Source organism: Eumetopias jubatus, unplaced genomic scaffold (assembly GCF_037043125.1).
Source record: "Eumetopias jubatus isolate StellerSeaLion01/CBP00866 unplaced genomic scaffold, mEumJub1_p1.0 scaffold_7, whole genome shotgun sequence".
Lineage (NCBI taxonomy): Eukaryota > Metazoa > Chordata > Mammalia > Carnivora > Otariidae > Eumetopias > Eumetopias jubatus.
Window position 1 is genome coordinate 45,678,725 of NW_028274813.1, and position 18,405 is coordinate 45,697,129.

General features: G+C 41.2%; 1 pseudogene; it reads right to left on the reverse strand.

The window, feature by feature from the left end:
• Nucleotides 1-3,891: 3,891 nt before the first annotated feature.
• On the reverse strand, nucleotides 3,892-5,279 carry LOC114208499 (5'-AMP-activated protein kinase subunit gamma-1 pseudogene; annotated as a pseudogene).
• Between the last annotated feature and the right edge of the window lie 13,126 nt (nucleotides 5,280-18,405).

Below are 18,405 nucleotides of genomic sequence, written 5' to 3' on the forward strand. Positions count from 1 at the left end.
TTTTAAAAATGATGAAGGCTTTATTTCATCGCAAGGATATAATAATCCTAAATGTGTATGCACCTAATAATAGAGCTTCAAAATCCATGAAACCAAAACCAACAGAACCAGAAAAATAAACAAATCCACAATTATACTTGGGTGTGTCACCCTCCGCAATAATTGACAGAATGAGTTTACAGAAAATCGCTATAAATACAGAAATTTTAAATTGGAAGCGCAGAGCAGAAACAGGTAAAAGAAAAACAAAGATGAAATAAAGATAAACCAATTTGTGGGTGGAAGGCTGCTTCCTCTCAAACTGCATGAAATACAGCCTCGGACTGGCTGAATTGGTAATCTCTGATTGAAAATGAAGACAATCTAGGATGAGGCATTTGTGAGCCATTTAGACTGGAGGGGTTACTTAATTAACACAGTTATCAATGTTGAGGTCTATATTGCCCCCCTATCAGAATTACTTGAGCTACCTATTAAGGAGGAAGATTCTCAGGCCCCAGGCCCAGCTCTGTTGCATCTAATCTCCAAGGATTATCTAAAAATCGACAGTTTTAACAATCTTCCCAGCTCAATGAAATCTGCAAACTACTGGTCTAAGATAGGATGCCATTTCTTAGGCGACAGAACCCAATAGAGGCAATTCAAAGGCTCAAATGTATTTCACTGTCCTCACCATACGGAAAGGTCTTCACTTTGCTCAGTGCCAGAGTCTACAAGGGGAATTAAGGCGCCTGCAATGTGATACTTCATTGTGATTCCCAGAACTCCTGGAGGGATTGGTGGGGGTAAGATTAAGCAGCTTTACGTTGAACACATAGATGTATATACAGAAAAGGGTGACGGAGAAGCGGAAAGGAAGAATGAGGGACTATGTGTGTATGTATGTTATGTGTGTATTTGGTCATCAAATACGGGGTGAAGTAATTTTGGTCGAGCCGTAGATTCACAGTCTTCTTTCTCACAAATAAAACAGGTCAACCACACACTTTTTAATTTCCAGAAGCTAGGCTTCTAGTTGAACAGTCAATATACCAGCCTGGCTTAAATATAATGGCTAACACTTATTGAACCATGCTAAGTACTCTGTGTGTATTTTAACAGAATCTTTACAATAACCTTGTGAAGCAGGAATTATTATCCCCACTTTACAAAGTTGAAACTGGACCATCAAGAGATTATAACTTGCCTAAAGTCATATGGTCATGATAAATCAAGGATTCAAACTAAGGGAATTTGGCAACAAAGATCTGTTTTCTGAGCCCACTCAGCTTTTCCTGCCGATGCTGGTAAGGGATGGCTGCTTCAAATCCCTGGACTAAAAGGTAGCTTCTGATTTGAAGCTAGATTTTGCACTAGGTGCCAGAACCTAGCTGCCACTCCCACCGCTACTGGTTCAACCGCAGGTCAACTAAGAGGAATCGATTCCTTCCAAGTTTTCACGTTGAGGTCTCCACTGTAAAAGGAATTATGGGCCATTTCTTTCTTGCCAACATGGCAAAGGACCAAGAACACTGCTGGCTCTGCCTCAACTGAAAACTGAGCAGCCTTTCGAAAGCTGTAGAATTCTCTGTTGTATCAAAAGTCCTGGTAGCTGGTAGAGATGTTCTAAATGAGCTTTGGGGATGAAGTCAGGACCTCCCACAGCTGGTGACAGGATCTGCATACCAAAAAAAGTAGATGCTCAAGAACTCAGAATACGTTCACGGAGAAAGAATTCCTCCTTTCCCACAGGCAGTAGATCTCCAAGAGAATGGGACACACCTCTGGTGCACAAACCAGGAAAACTCAAGATAGTACAGCTCTTTCTGGGGCAAAAATCAGTGACAGTTTCTCACAGGGGCAGGCAACAGTTCACAAGAGGTTCTAGGACTGTGCCTAATCGAGAGTCGATTGCCAAAGAAAAGGCTAGGTCAGGAAAGAGACTGCAAACTGAAATGGGAGAGTTGAAAGCCAAGAATGTCAAGTGGGTTGTTGTAAATTTGGAAGGACAGAAGAGGCAGGAGAATGGAGAAGTAATTAACAGCTGTTATTTAGAACTTACATTTAGAACATCGTGAGAGGTTTCGAGATCTCTGAATATTAGGACACATTTACTTCAATCCTAAGAGGTAGGTGCTATTAAGCACATTTTATAGAAGAAACGAGGCACAGAGAATTTAAGTTGCACAGACAGTATATGGCAGAGCTGGGATTCTCGCCCACACAGTGGCCACCAGTGATCATTTACATTCATAAACACGACACAGGGCTGCCTCTCTAGAAAAACCAGTAAGAACTGAACTGGGAGTGGAAGAGAGAAAAACCGATGACCTGAGGTGGGGTAAGAGTTGATCTGAAAACACATGAAGTAAGCCAGGTCTACCCTTTATGTGTGATCTCCCACATACTTTGATGGGTTATAGATCTGCCCATGAGAGACAGAATCTTGTCAGGCAATCAGAATTCCAAACGATTCAGACCAGTATTCCAGGATTAGGAACATTCGTTATATGTGAACTACAGTAACACCTTTCTTGCCCACCAAAAAAAGTGTTCTATATAATGTGGCTTACACAAAATAACAGGCTAAATAGTAAATAGGTTAAAAATAAAAATAAGCTATATCCAAAAAGATATTCTAAAATATAAGTGATTTCTAGTGAAAGACAAAAGAGGAGAACTATGGGTAGTGGGGCTAATCTTAAATAAGAGTAAGACTGGTTGCCTATACAATGAAAATGCCAAGCAAAGGCAAGCATCTGTTCATGAACCTTACAGACATGCATACCGGCCTCGTTTAGCGCTAACCATACGGAAACGCTTCATTTCGGCAGTGGACAGCCAGCATGGTAGAGTGAGTGCCGTTAGAAGTGCTTCAACAGTCATACTGTGCTCTCCTCAGTTTGAGCGGTCCTCAACCATTTCTTTCAAGTAGACTCTCTCTCTCCAATGACTGTCTTTTGATTCACAGCAAAGATTTTGTTTTCTAAAGCATAAACAAACCTGGGGGTACTTAATGTTAAAACATATCAGATGTTAAAATGCAAGCTTTACTGAAGGTCTAGGTGGGTGAATCAGGTGGACAGGCGAGACCCTGGGCCCACCTAGAAGCAGTTCTATAGAATGAGAAGAAAAAATGAATTCAGCCAATAAAATGCTAAGTGAAAGTTGATCATCTGTAATAAATAGTAAAGTAAAGGTGGAACTACGCTTAACTCTATCTACAGGAAGGCTCAGAAGTAATTCTAATTAGGCGCCCTGTGCATCAGCTCAAGTTACTGAGCAGCACATTCTATGGCATATGATCTAGAAGATTTATCTTTTGGCACAGTTAATCCAGCTCTTTGTCCCATATCATGTGTCTCAAGGACTATCCTGCGTCAATTTTCACAACGACGGTTCACTGAGAAGTGTCCAAAAGGAGAAATAGTAACGTTAGAGAGATTTCCATTCACATAGTTAAAATTACCCTTTACCAAATAAAAGCTTAACTCTCAACTAATTTGGAAAAGATACCCATTCAGACAGAATTTACATTTCTCTTAAGATTTCTAGCTACCTGAGGTCTTAGGGTACAGAAGTACCAATAACAATGTAATTTCCAAAGGCTGGCCTGGCCCCAAAAGGCATTCAACAGATTTTATTTATTTATTTATTTATTTATTTATTTATTTATTTATTTACCATGAAGAGGTTCCTGTCATTTTAATTAGGTTTGCTATGAAAAGCAATAACCTCAGCTAATCACTCTGCCCTCCTCCACCTAACCCCCATCTCCCTTCATATGCACTTAGAACAAGAACCCAAAGGCCCTCCTCCCCACAATCCTCCCCACTCCCATTATGGGAAGAAAAGTCACTAAATGGACTCAGCCTCCTCCGTATAGCATGAAACAGGATGAATAAAAATATCTTTAGGAAGAGTTTTGTTGTGCTATTATCTTAGGGTGGAGTCAGGGGCAGAGAGAGAGGCAAAGGCTGGGTGAGGTCTGGGGATCTCTCAGAGATCAGAATTGGCCTGAGGGGCACACAGCCCATCATTCACCCAGAAAGGGGGCTACATCTAAGAGGGCTGGGGCTAAGATGGGCTAGGCTGTATGCATGAGGATAAGGACAGCTAAAAATCCATTCTTCCTCCCCCCGCACCCTCCCTGGCTCCTGAGCAGGGAACAGAGTCACAATTCTCTCAAGATTTCACCTGTGGTTCCTAGAACTTTGGGCAGGCAGTAAGTGGGGTATATCCCCTGGTGCTGCCTGACCCCTTCCCCAGCTCAGGGCTTCTCTCCTCCTGTGAGCACCAGGGCCTGCAGGATGTCAGACAGTGATACAATCCCCTTGACCACGTCATTCTCATCCACCACGACAAGTCGGTGAACCTCTGCTTCCACCAGCCTGTTGATGATGGTCTCCAGAGTCTCGTGCAGGTAGCACTTGAGGACACCCTCAAAGTAATGGGATCGATGTTGCAGGGCTTTGGTCACAGACACGTCTAGGTTGTTGTAGGTCTTTTCTGCTGCCAGATTGATAACATCAAACTTGGAGTAGATGTCCACCACATGCCCTTTTTCATCTACTACTGGCAGTGCTGAGACTCGGTGTTGAACAAAGATGCCCAGAGCCACATAGACAGGGGTGGTGGTGCGGACCATAGCAATGTTGGCATAGGTGCCAATCTGTAGCTCTTCCAGAGACTTAGACATGAACTCTGGCTTGGGGAACTCAGTGATAAACAATTTGAGGAACTTGAGGATGCGCTTGTGGGTGAGGATGTACAAAGTGTTGCCTGATTCCGGGTCAATAACTGGCAGTCTGTGGATCTTGTTTCGAATTAATGAAGAGACAGCATCGAACAAGCTGGCATTAGGAGAGATGCAGACGAGTGGTTTGAAGGAATCCTGTAGGTACACCTCTCTCCAAGTTTCTATCTTGTGTTCTTCCAGCTCATAGATCTGTACCAAGGCTGATTTATAGTAGCGATGCAGGATATTGATGAAATCGGTGATGGTCAGCATGCCTACAAAACTTTGCTTCTTACTATCCCACAAAGGGGCAGCTCGTACACCATTAGTCACCAAAGCAAAGAAAGCTTTCTTCACCTGCAGGGAAGTATCAAATACAACCAATTTGGAGCTTGTGGGAATCAGGTCATAGCAGCGATGAGACTTCATGAAGGAAGTATACACACTATTGTTGGATTCTGGGGTCTCTTGAGGATGCTCATTTTCCAGAGCTGGGGAGCTATCTGAAGAAGTGACCGTCTCCATTTCAAGGGGCGCGGACTGGGTTCGCTCGCTTTGGGAAGCTCTCCTCAACAGATTTTATTTAAACATACAAGAGCAATGATTATAAAGATTATCTAGACACAGCTTAACGTAATAACACATTACAACAAATACTAATGAGTATATAACTTATTCTTGTAACGTCAATCTGGCAAAGTTAGAAAGCAGTACCTAAAACAGAATTACTTTTACAGGATCATATCAACACTTGCACCGTTTTGCTTTAGTTCTCTGGCACAGGCAATCCTGACAGTAAACCATGGGTAGCAGTTTTTACCATCTTGAATGTTACTTGTCCCGTACTCTTCTCACCATCTTAAATTTTACCTGTCCCCTACTCCGGGGGTATCAAAAAGTATCTTTATCATGCTTTTCATCCCATTAACCCAACTCATTTGTCAGTGATTCAAATCTTTTTGTGGGCATAATTTCCCTTTACCAAAGCAGACTCAAAAGAGTAGAATTTTAAGTTATATCTACTGGCTCTAAAAAATGATGTTTTTCCTTGTTCTACTTTTTTTTTTAAGACTTTATTTATTTATTTGAGACAGAGAGAATGAGAATGAGAGAGAGAGAGAGACAGAGAGCACATGAGAGGGGGGAGGGTCAGAGGGAGAAGCGGACTCCCTGCCGAGCAGGGAGCCTGATGGGGGAGCCGAAGGCAGTTGCTTAACCAACTGAGCCACCCAGGCGCCCCCTTGTTCTACTTTTTAACTGAGCTTTTAGAAGTGTATTGTGGCAAAAAAGAAGAAACTGGTGTCTATACCCTTTATCGGTGTTGAAGTTTTTCTTGATAACACGTGCAGTTTAAATTTTATCACGCTCGTGAAAATATAAAGGACTTAGATTGCCCGACAATCAGGGATTCTAGAACTGTCTACCTCCTTACCTCTTCCGCCAATAATCATTTTAGGTTTCATGTGAGTATATTCCCCATTTCCTTCTCTCCTTTCCATCCCCCTACTGTCCTCACTCAGTGTCTATAATCTCAGAGGATTCCATGACCAGAACATCCAGCTTTCTTTCCCCACCCCGGATCGGAAAAGGATCACCTCTAGGGTTCCAGACGTCAGATCTTGACAAAGCAGAAACTTCAGAGGGTGATGTGGAGATAAAAAGACCCAGGAAATAAGATTTGGAAGAAGGAACAGTACAAAAGGTCTCTCTTATGAAAAAATAGTAAAAGAAGAAAAAAAAAGGGGGTGACAGATGGAGTAAAGAAAGACATACCAATTAGTCTGAACATTTATATAGAGCACTTGTACAACATGCACTATGACATTTGAGCCACATACAAACAAGGTGGATCAATAACTGATATGAAATCAGTTTTAAAGTAATGGTCCAATGTAAAGGGGAAGAAAAGTCCTGAATGCCTTGATGAGATTGTGCCAAGTCCTGCCCTCCATACGTATCACTCAGTGTCATTGACATCTTTGTGCTCTTTCAGTAGATTGCTGAAAAATGCAGTCTAAAGCAGGCTTGATCTAGAACAGGGTTCTCAGAAGACTTCTGCCAGGATTCTGCAAACCTGAGCAGCCAGGGCTCCGATGCAGCCCAAGACTGCTTTCCAGTCCAGGCCAGTGGGAGACAATGCAGTTAAAAAGAGATAGAAAAGACTCTAACACTTTTTCAGAGTCAGGCATGTCAATCCCTGGTCTCCATTCCCTATAGTTCTGCTTTACTGGAGGCAGAAACTGATCAAGAAAGAGGGACTTCTCCCAGCTTGGACTCCATTACTTTCCCACGATGCCCGGTGCCTCATAAAGGATTATTAATTATTAAAGGTTATTAACCCTTAAATGAAAAAGACCAAAGAGATGGTTACAGGTATGCCAAGTTAACAGACACCATTTGATTTGATTCCTTGCAGGAAAAGCCCTTATTTTTCTACCTCATTTTGGTGGGAATATTAGTTTTACAGGCCAGTAACAACAAACCCTGTACTTGACAGTTTTGCACTGGTCAGCCTTATGAACCTTCACGTGAGTTTCTACAAGTAAGGATTATTGTTTTCTGAGATCCATGTAACATGGTTACACAGAAAGCCATTGCCAGTGTTGTCCCATCATCTGAAAAGTACACACCTGTGCATACTGAACAAGTGAGACTCTGACATCCAGATCAAAAGTCCATTCAGCCATCAAAGGCAGCCCCCACAATGGAAGAAAATACTTGCAAATCACATATCTTACAAGGGACTTGTATCCAAAATATATAACTCTGACAGCCAACAAATGTTCTAATTTTTAAAATAGGGAGAGGATTTGAATAGATATTTCTCCCGAGAAGATATACAAATGATCAAGAAGCACAAGAAAAGATTAATTAAACATTATTAGTCATCAGGGAAACGTAAGTCAAAGCCACAAAGAAATATCATTTCATACCCAATAGGATGGCTGTAATCAAAAAGACAGCAATAACAAGTGTTGGCAAGGATATAGAGAAACTGGAACCCTCATACACTGCTGATGGGATTCAAAAATATGCAGCCACTTTGGAAAACATGAATGAGCCTTGAAAACATTATGCTAAGTGAAAGAACCAAGACAGAAAAGGCCACGCATCATATGATTCTATGTATATGAAATGTCCAGAATAGGCAAATCCATGGAGACAGAAAATAGATTAGTGGTTGCCGGGAGCTGGGGGTAGAGGGGAAGTGGGGAATGACTGCTAATGGGTATGGGATTTCTTTTAGGGATGATGAAAATGTTCTGGAATTAGATAATGGTGATTAAGGCATAATTTTGTGAATGTATACAACAGATTCTCATCTTTCAATGGGATTATATTCTATAAAGTTGCTGTAAACACTGGAGTAGTGAATACTAAGCCATTGCTCCTTAGGAAAATATAGGACTACATTCCCACAAGCTTCTGTTCATAGCATTTTAATCAACCAATCAGTATATAACCTTGTTTTATGTGTGTTTCTGTCTAAAAACACCTTATTTAATAGATATTTCTTATAATTAATTATATGCAGTATTTCTTTATACTAAAACACTAACCAAGAAGAGTTTAACATTTTCCTAGCCTTGGGTAATGTGACAGTAAAATTTTTTGGCTTTCAGTCTCACATGGATGCCATCCACTACTTTATGCACTTTTCCATCTTTTCCATGGCTTCATCACACACTATAGATGTTACTTTGGCATTTTCCAAAGCAGCCTCATGAACAGATTGGCATATTTCCTCCCTTTTTCCTAGATGTACTGCACTGATGATTCACTAACATTGAGCTCATAGCGAACAGCACTATAACTCATGCATGAAAGAAGAAAAAGCTTATCTAACATGTATTTTCTTTGTAAGGCACATCACAGCCTTCCAGTGCTTGGGAACAGTAGACAGCACCTCAGCCTATACTTGGGAGCCATTCTAAACAGCAACACCACCAATATAAAGCACCAAAAATGCAAAAAACACGACGCTAAATAGACCACAAAAAGGGCACCTGTCTTTAGTATGAGAGCTGTCCAACCTCAGCTGGAAACGTGCATGTGCAGCAATTCAAATTTTTCACCACTGTGCACATTTCCATGAATAATCAACTGTACAAAAATTCACTACTGAGTTGCAGAACTTTAAAAGTGAACTTTATGGTATGTGAGTTTTTGAATTATATCTCAGTAAACCTGTTATTTAAAAAAAAACTTTAAAAAGAAAAATATCAAGTATGTCCTACATGTGACATATAAAACTTATGCTTTATATACCACTATCCGTGGCTTCTTTTTTCTCCCATGTATCCTGTGAAATAGAAAAATACCATTCTGTTGTATGAGAGATTAATGAGACTGACTAGCAGGAAGAAGCAGATGAGGAGGACACCCAGAAAGAGGACTTTCTGGGCTCCTTACAGTGCTCCCGGACCCCAGTTCCTATCCTCTGGAAGCCTGCTTGTCCAACGCTTTCTTCAGTCCCACTGTAATTAATGCCCCCTTGTTGCTGAAACTGGCTCAAGTAGGCTTCTATTCTGGCAACCAAAACAATTCTAATTAATACAATAGACTTTCAGAGAATTTCCTTGAATCTTTTGATGAAGCAATGAATGAGTATACCTAGGTCTTCAACTAGAACTTGAATAGATGCCTGGAATTTAGGCTTGCGAACCATTCCATGCAAGGGAAATGTTGAAGCGTAACTGCTGAGTGGTGTAACGTATTCCTGGCACTATAGACCCTGCATTAGAATCCCTAGAACAAGCAGTCCTTTGTGGTCCTGACTCTGTCACTAACTAGCTGTGAGACCTCTGTAACACAAGATCAAAAAAACAATCAGTTCCTAAGGTCTCTTGCAGCTCTGATATTTTTTGGTTATGTAAATGAAACATACTGCTTAAAACAGTTCATACACTATCGATTATCTTGCTAACCCCCTCCTTCATGGCCATCACAGAAGATAAATGTCAACTCAGGCTGACTCAGCCCAGTGTGTCCAGATCAAGTTACAGTGTTCAACTAAGCACTATTCCAGCTCTCAGCTGAATTAGCAAATCCCTATTAAGATTACAATGGATAATTAAAGTGTTACTTTGGTAGAGAGACCTTTGAAGTATTTTTATTTTAATAGGACAAAAAAAGAGAGTAAGCTTCATTCCCCCTCCCTCCCCACAAACATTCATTTTCTCCACTGTGCAAGAGCCCAAGATCCAAGGGAGCTCTCCCCAGGTGATCTGAACCACTGGGGTACAGCAGCTGGGGAGGGTCAGTGTGAAGCAGTATTCTCAAACTTTAGTCTGCAGCAGAATCACCTGCAGGGCTTGTTAAAAAGCAGAGTGCTGGGCTCCACCCCAGAGTTCCTGATTCAGTAGATCTAGGAGGGTGAGAAGTTTTACATTTCTAGCCAGTTCCCAAACAATGTGAACTGTTGGTTTTTGGTTTGGAACCACAGCTTGAGAACCATAGAAAATCTCAGAGAATCAATCCTTACAGCCAGGTTATATTGCCTCGGAGAGGTTGTCCAGTGGAGATGCTATTGTATCGGAGACTGCAGGTAAAAAGAGCCTCCATAAAGGTTTTCCTTGTTCTCTTCCCCTTTCCTATTTTTAGCTTTCCTAGAGAGGTAAGGAGCTCCTCCTAAGGGCTTTCTAAAGCATTAGATGTATCTCTTTTCAAAGTCCCATCACATGACATGCCAATTGAAAGAAACCTGAAACCTGTTCCCTCTTGAAGCAACCGATTGCTTCATAATGTGACAATAGTTCTTTCATGAAACAGGTACGTTCAATCCTTACATTAATGTTTTATGCCATATTGTTTATCAAGTAGTGACTCCTCTCCCTTTAGGTTAGTCTTAGAGATGCAGTGTTCTGATACTCTATGAATGCCTACTACGCCCAAGTGCTATGGGAGATACAAACACCTAAATATACTGGCCACAGTGTATTTATGTTGCATGGCAGAATCAAGAGTACAAAGTAGAAGATGGCATGTGGCATTAGGAGGGCACAAGCAAAATTCTATCGGAGTCCACAAGGATAGAGGAGGAAATCATGGATAGCTTCATAGCATGGATTTTTTTTTCTTAAGGTTTTGAGCTTCTGGAAATTTGGCCCTTTGTCACTTGGTGTTTAGTGCTTTTTATGGTACTAGGAATGATTAATCTAATATTTAGTGGTATAACATCGTCTCTCTGTGAAAGAAAAAGAAAGATAGCTGCATGGGACGAAAAATTAAAGGGCTATTTACCAAATGGCAATCTGGAAGTGATAGTAAGGTGACTAGTTACCCACAATAATTCAGTGGAACTCCCTTCTCTAACCTTGCTTCTCCTCCTTCCATCACACACACACACACACACACACACACACACACACACACACACACACACACACACACACACACACACACACACACACACACACACACACACACACACACACACACACACACACACACACACACACACACACACACACACACACACACACCCCTCCACCCACACTGCCCCTTTACAGCTTATTCATGGGCTAAGCTGGCTGGGTAATTTGCAATTTTAGAAAGAGCAGAAAAGAAAAGCACCAAAACAGGCTGTTAACCTTATAATTTGGAGCTGTTGGAAGAAGCATACTTGCAGTTGCACGGGGACTTGCGTTTATATTTAACGTTAGAATAAATAGCACCATGCATACTAATGTCTTGAGTATTTCAAAACAAATAGGAGAATGTGTGTGAAACCCAAACTGTGACACAACTTTCCACTCAATATATATTTAGTTCAGCTAGATACAAGTTTCTGATCATACTTAAAATTGAGATGGAGGGAAAAGTGTCTTAAATATTTAGTGGCGGGGGGGAAGAAAAGGTACCTAACCCAAATTACTATATTATAAAGAAGACTTTAAATGTGTTGTCAATACGCAACAGTATGTTTTTTAATCTTATTTAACTATTTTTCATTTCAAAAGTCAGAGTAGAACAAAAGAGATTGTATCATGATAAATACTCTGTTTTAAACAAAGTGAATGATTTTTCAGTTTCCTTTTAATTTCATCCTGGGAGACCACACCAAGTTACCCCGATCTTTTATTTAAATGATTGTTTGAGGCATTTATAATCAGATCTCCTAACTGCTGCTGGTGGTTAGGCATACTGGTCCATCCAGAGCTAAGCTTCCCTCTTATACAACATCTGGGGGAAAAAAATGTTTTAATTACTTATAGAGCAAAGACTGTGTCAGTGGAATGGAGGCTATGGTAATGTTAGCAAAAATATGGAAATCTATGTGATAGAATAGAAAACATAGTATTAGTTTCCATCATTAACTAGCTGTGAGACTTTGAATAGCTCACTTCAAATCTCTGGGTCTTATTTTCTTCATCTATAAAATAGAATGATTGGACTTGATGAGTTGTTCCAAACCAGAATAGGCAGCAGAATCATCTGGAGAGCTTTTATTTAAAGATGTTATTTATTTATTTTTTGTGAGAGAGGGACTACATGCAAGGGGCGGGGCAGGGGGAAAGGGAAAGAGAATCCTCAAGTAGACTCCCCACTGAGCATGGAGCCCAAGGCGGGGCTTAATCACAGGATCCTGAGATCATGACCTGAGCTAAAATCAAGAGTCAGATGCTTAACTGACTGAGCCACCCAGGCGCCCATGGAGAGCTTCTTTTTTTTTTTCTTCTTAAGATTTTCTTTTTTGGGGGGGCGCCTGGGTGGCTCAGTTGGTTAAGCGACTGCCTTCAGCTCACGTCATGATCCTGGAGTCCTGGGATCGAGTCCCGCATCGGGCTCCCTGCTCAGCAGGGAGCCTGCTTCTCCCTCTGACCCTCTTCCCTCTCGTGCTCTCTCTCATTCTCACTCTCTCAAATAAATAAAATCTTTAAAAATATATATATTTTTTTTTAGAGAGAGAGAGAGTGAGAGAGAGCACAAGCAGGGGTAGAGGGAGAGGGAGAAGCAGACTCACCGCTGAGCAGGGAGCTCGATGTGGGACTCGATCCCGGAAGCCCGGGATCACAACTGAGCCACCCAGTCACCGCCCACCCCCCCACCCCCCGCGCCAAGAGCTTCTTAAAAGCATCGGTGCCAAGTATCCCATACCTAGCTCCTATACTCCAGATCATCCCATCAGAAACCCAGCAAGTATGTTTCTGAAAAAACTCTCCAGGTCATTCTGGATGGTCTCCTGGATCTTTCCAACCCTCCCCTCTACCCCTCAATTCTAGGATTCTCTAAGGCTATGAAATAGATCTTTATTTTTTCTCAGTTTATCTCAAAGTGGAGCCAAATAAGAGAAGAAATTAAAGCACTTCAATGAAAACTTAGATACTTATTTTAAAAAGATGCCTTCCTGTCTTATTTGGGTTGAAATCTTAGAATTTCAAGCTCCCCAGAGACCTTCATAAACATAGGTTATCTCCAGAGCTTTGAAAATAAAGACATGATTCTATATTCTTTTAAAACTTCCAAAATTTGGGGGTACCTGGGTGGCTCAGTCATTTAAGTGTCTGCTTTGGGCTCAGATCATGATCTCAGGGTCCTGGGATCTAGCCCCACATCAGGCTCCCTGCTCAGCAGCAAGTCTGCTTCTCTCTTTCCCTTTGAGATCTCTCTCACTCTCACTCTCTCAAAACAAAAACTTAAAAAACTTTCAAAATTTTATTGGCCTCAACATTGGCTTGTTTTCATATTGGAATGCCTTTCTTTTTGAACTTTGTTCAAAAAAAAAGTTATCCTAACTTGGATAGAGTTATTCGGTGATCATTAAAAAAACGTTTGTTAAATACCCTTTTGTACCTGATACAACGCTAGAAGATATATAAAACAAGTAAAAAAAGAAATCATTGCTGCTCTCGGAAAATATTTCCAAGATCAGTATAGCATGAATGGCAAAACTTGGAAGTTTTATGGTTTCACAATTCAAGGTATAGAATTTTCTGTTGACTCATCATGGATTCCTCATTTTCCAAAGCATTTGAATATTTATAATCTATTTTTATCTTCAGATCAGTCTTTTGAAATACATTCAGAAGGCATTTTCATTCTGATTTATTCTGACAAACTAAAAAGCAGAATAGATTCCTTGTCTTATGTGAGCAACTTGAGGTCAGGAAACGTGGATGCTCTTTTTTACCCCCAATGCCCAGCACAGAGCCTGACACAAAGTAGGTGCTCAATAAATGTTTTAATAAGTGAATAAATAGGTGTGTTGCCTCCCTCCTTGGGCCAGTTCTCCAAGGCAAGGATAGGGAGAGCAATCAAAGCAACAGGGTGCCTTGACCACTCTCTGAATCTCCTGGCTCGGGGTTCCTGATTTCCGGGATTTCCGGTGGAAAGACCAGGTGAGACACTGTAGATATGCAACCACATGATTTATTATTTTCATTGACTTTCACTTCGAGGATTCTTTTAATTGCCTCCTGGCGCCTGGGGCTGCCTCAACCTTGCTTGCTTTAGTAGCAGCTGCAGACGCTAGGACTTCGGAATAGTTCACAGCTGAAAACAGCTGTTCACACTTACTCATCTCTGTATGCACAGCATCTAACGCGGTGCTTGGATTTGGGATCAGTAGGAGCTCAATAACTGTGTGTTAAATTGAATTGCAGAGGCTGCTTTGTCTAAAAAAAAAAATACGGATGCTTGGCTCCCATGCTTAGAGATTCTGATTTAATTGGTCTTGAGTGTGGTCTTGCATCAGAACATTTCAAAGTTGTTCAGACACAGCCATGTCTGAGAACTACTGAAACAGACTTCACACACGCTGCCCCTTATCAGGAGGGAAATGAGTAGTTCATCAAAAGCCACCGGGTGTTAAAGAGAGATTAGCACGTAATAGGAATTTTCTCTCCGATGTAGTCAGAATTTAAAGCTTAAAAATAGGGAATGCTACAGAGAAAAGTGGGCACGATTGTCACGCCCTTCATTTACACCTTTCAAAGGCACCACATTGCTCCTGAGAGAAGATCCAAAATCCTTAGTGTGGACTGCAAAGCCTCTTCTGTAATCTGGCTTTCCGGGGTCATCTGGTGCTACCTTCCTCCTCACCTCCTGTGCCACGGCCATGGGCTACTGCACCTCTTCTCACTTCAGACCCTCTTCCCTCCCGGAATACTACCCACTCCTCATCCTTAATCCCATCCACCCATCCAGCCATCCCTTTGCCTTGCTGACTCCTATACACTGTGGAGGCTCACGATTGAACATCGTTTTGTCAGGGAAGAGTGTCTTTCTTGACCCTTCAGACTAGAGGTTATGTATGCTAAGCACCTGGCATGACACACAGCTGTCATCGATCACCTATTCATTGTTCAACATCTGTTGTCTCCGTACAGGGCTGGGATGGGATCTCTACCCCTCCACTGGGGCTCTGCTGCTAAATCATTCTGTAACTTTAGGAATATTATTTAACCTCTCCAGGCTTCAAGTTTCTAATTAGTAAAACGGGGTTGTAACTAGTACCCATCTCATAGGATTGCTGTAAGAATTCAATGAGATCATTCATGCAGAAAGCTTTGTGATCCAGTGCCTATCACATAGTAAGTGCTAAGAAAAATGTTAAGGATGACTACTGCATCGAAGTCTTTAGCTTGGATGTGGTTCAGGCTGACCTCTTCAGGTCCCTTCCAAACTCGATCTTACAATCATATGATGGCTTACAGGGAACTTAAGGACTAAACAAATAACAGTTCTTTTCTTCCTTTCTAAAATTGGTCACCAGGGACACCTGGGTGGCTCAGTCAGTTAAGCACCTGCCTTCAGCTCAGGTCATGATCCCAGGGTCCTGGGATCCAGCCCCACATCAGGCTCTCCGCTCAGTGGGGAGTCTGCTTCTCCTTCTCCCTCTGCCTGCCACTACCCCTGCTTGTGCTTTCTCTCTGACAAATAAATAAAACCTTTTAAAAAATAAAATAAAATCTATAACCAATAAGAAATAAAATGCAGGAGACGGAAAATAAATATGTTACCCTTATAGCAGATAAAGCTAATTAGATAATATGACTTTAGATATGAAGCCAAAGGGGCTTATAACACCTTTCCCAAATGGAATTCACCTCAAATCTGAGCTAGCAGGCCTCTTCCTGGAGGCAGAGCTGCTTCATTGTGAACCACAGGGAAGAGCACAGGATGTGCACATCCTGGAGACAGACTCTGAAAGATAAGCCCAAAAGACACAGAGCCAAGTCAATTCACCAATAAGGTGAATTGGTTATTCCATTTCCCTGGAGGAGGGGTGAGGGGACAGAGGATACAAGGGGTCTTGCCATGCCTATTCCTTCTGGGAAGGAAATGGATGGTCTATCCCTGTCCATGAGGAGTAGGAAATAAGTACTATCTCACCCACAATGCAGTTTCAATACCAGTAGAATGGTGTTTTTCAAAAGATAATTACAAAATGCATTTTGAAAAAAAATCAATCCATAGTGCACTGCAGGTGGTATGTCTGATGTAGTAGGCAGGTAAAAACAAGTTTGGTGAATGACTTCTTTTGCTTTCCTTCTAAACCAGTTGGTGTCTCTTTGTGTGTATATGTATAACAGTATTTGAAGATAACATCAAAAGTCTAAGTTTGAGGCCCCAAATGAAGCTGAGGCCCCAGCTTACTCCAGCCTCCCACTCTGGCCCCTTCGAGAGAGACACCCTGGCTTTCAGACTGGTACAGGTCTGTGACCACGTTTCCACCTGTTGATGTCAAAATTAGAAAAGCAAGTTATGTAACCAATATTTTAGTGATACTAACTGTAAGGTGTTATTAATGCTTATCACATAATTTTTAAAACCATGGACTCTGCAGAAATGAATCCACACTCTGCCATTACTGTGTTCCTTTAGACACATTACCTCTTTGTACCCCCAGTGTCCTCATCTGTAGAATGGGAATAATAACAGTATCCATCTCACAAAGTTGTATGAGTTATACAATACATTCAAATGTCTTAGTACCTTGCATATGTGTTCAATAAGCGGTAGACACTACTATCTACTTTGAAAGACCATTCTTTAACCTGAAATTATACCCTCCCTTTTATTTTGATATTTGACTGTCTTTCTTCATGAAATTATAGCAGTACTTTATAGGAAATCTGTTTTTTAATTTCCTTCACAAAATTTGCAAAAAAAGAGTCCCTCCCATTTTTTGTTTTAAAATTTAACTGATTTATTAAAAACAACTATCTGGAAACCACTAAACTATAGTACACTACCTCCCACTTCCATTTTTTGAAGACCTTGTAGGTAAGAAAATAAGGATATGGGGGCGCCTGGGTGGCTCAGTCGGTAAGCGTCTGCCTTCGGCTCAGGTCATGACCCCAGGGTCCTGGGATGGAGTCCCACATCGGGCTCCCTGCTCCACGAGAAGCCTGCTTCTCCCTCTCCCACTCCCCCTGCTTGTGTTCCCTCTCTCGCTGTGTCTCTCTGTCAAATAAATAAATAAAATCTTTAAAAAAAAAAAAGAAAAGGATATATATTTTGTAATCAAATAACTTTTAGAATATTACCAACTCTCCTGCCCCTTTATCCATACAATTTTTGCTGCAAATTAACATCCAGGTCCTGTTAGTATATTTGCACAGGGATCTGAAGGGCTCTGTGAAATGATCTGTGTGTTAAACAGTCTTTACTCATAGGCAATTATTCTGCCTATTTACCTTGCCTTGGCATTGTGCAGCAGTGGATTTATGATAAATACTGCTCAGTAATAATGTCCTCTGTGACAGTGATTCTAATATCCTTTGTCACTTGACTTGAGGCAATAGAGACACTGAATGAACAAACTATTCATACATGACTGACCTAAAGACAGCAGAAGACACAAATTAAAATCAAACCTCATTTTTTTTTCTAGTTCCAAACTTTATTGACCACTCTCCAGTGGTATTTCTAAAATTTACCTTTTTTTATACCGTGTTATATTAGTTTCAGGTGTACAATACAGTAATTCAGCAATTCCATACATCACTCAGCGTTCATTGCAATAAATGTTCTCCTTAATTCCCATCACCTATTGCACCCATCCCCCCACCCACCTCCCCTCTGGGAACCATCAGTTTGTTCTCTGTATTTAAGAGTCTGGATTTTTGCTTGCTCACTCCCATTTTTTTAAAACAAACCTCATTTCCATCTCTAGACCTGATCTTATGAAATCACTGGCACTCTGATCATCACTACTGGGACATAAATTCGTATTCTGAAATAAGTTGGTAATGAAATAAGGAAATGAGAACCCATGTAGTAAGGAAGTGAGAATCCATGTCAGCACCCAGAAGTTCTACAAATTTTATTGGGATGAACTTTAAAAGTCCAAAACATTTTCCCAGGACCTCCCACTTGGTCACACTGCAGCACTGTGGATTAAAGCTGTGGTTAGTTCTGTCTGTAACCACACATAGGTGGTAATATTTGTCATAAAAACATAAAGGTCTTTGCCTCAAACTAACGTGTGAAGGTATCTTTTGCTATGAAAATATCCAGGCTCCTCCAGATATTTCTGAAGGAGATGTATCTGTTCCTCCAAGCTGGCTCTGGGTGTCTGGCACATCTCTGTGAGTGGGCAAAGGAGTGATGCCAAAGAAGCAGTCCCTTGTCTGACCTCTTGATTTGCCTTCCCTGACAGCCCTGCTTGGAGAGAAACCAAGATTAGAGAGATGCCTGGCTCCTGGGAATGTGACAAGTGACAGTTTTCATCAGTGTTT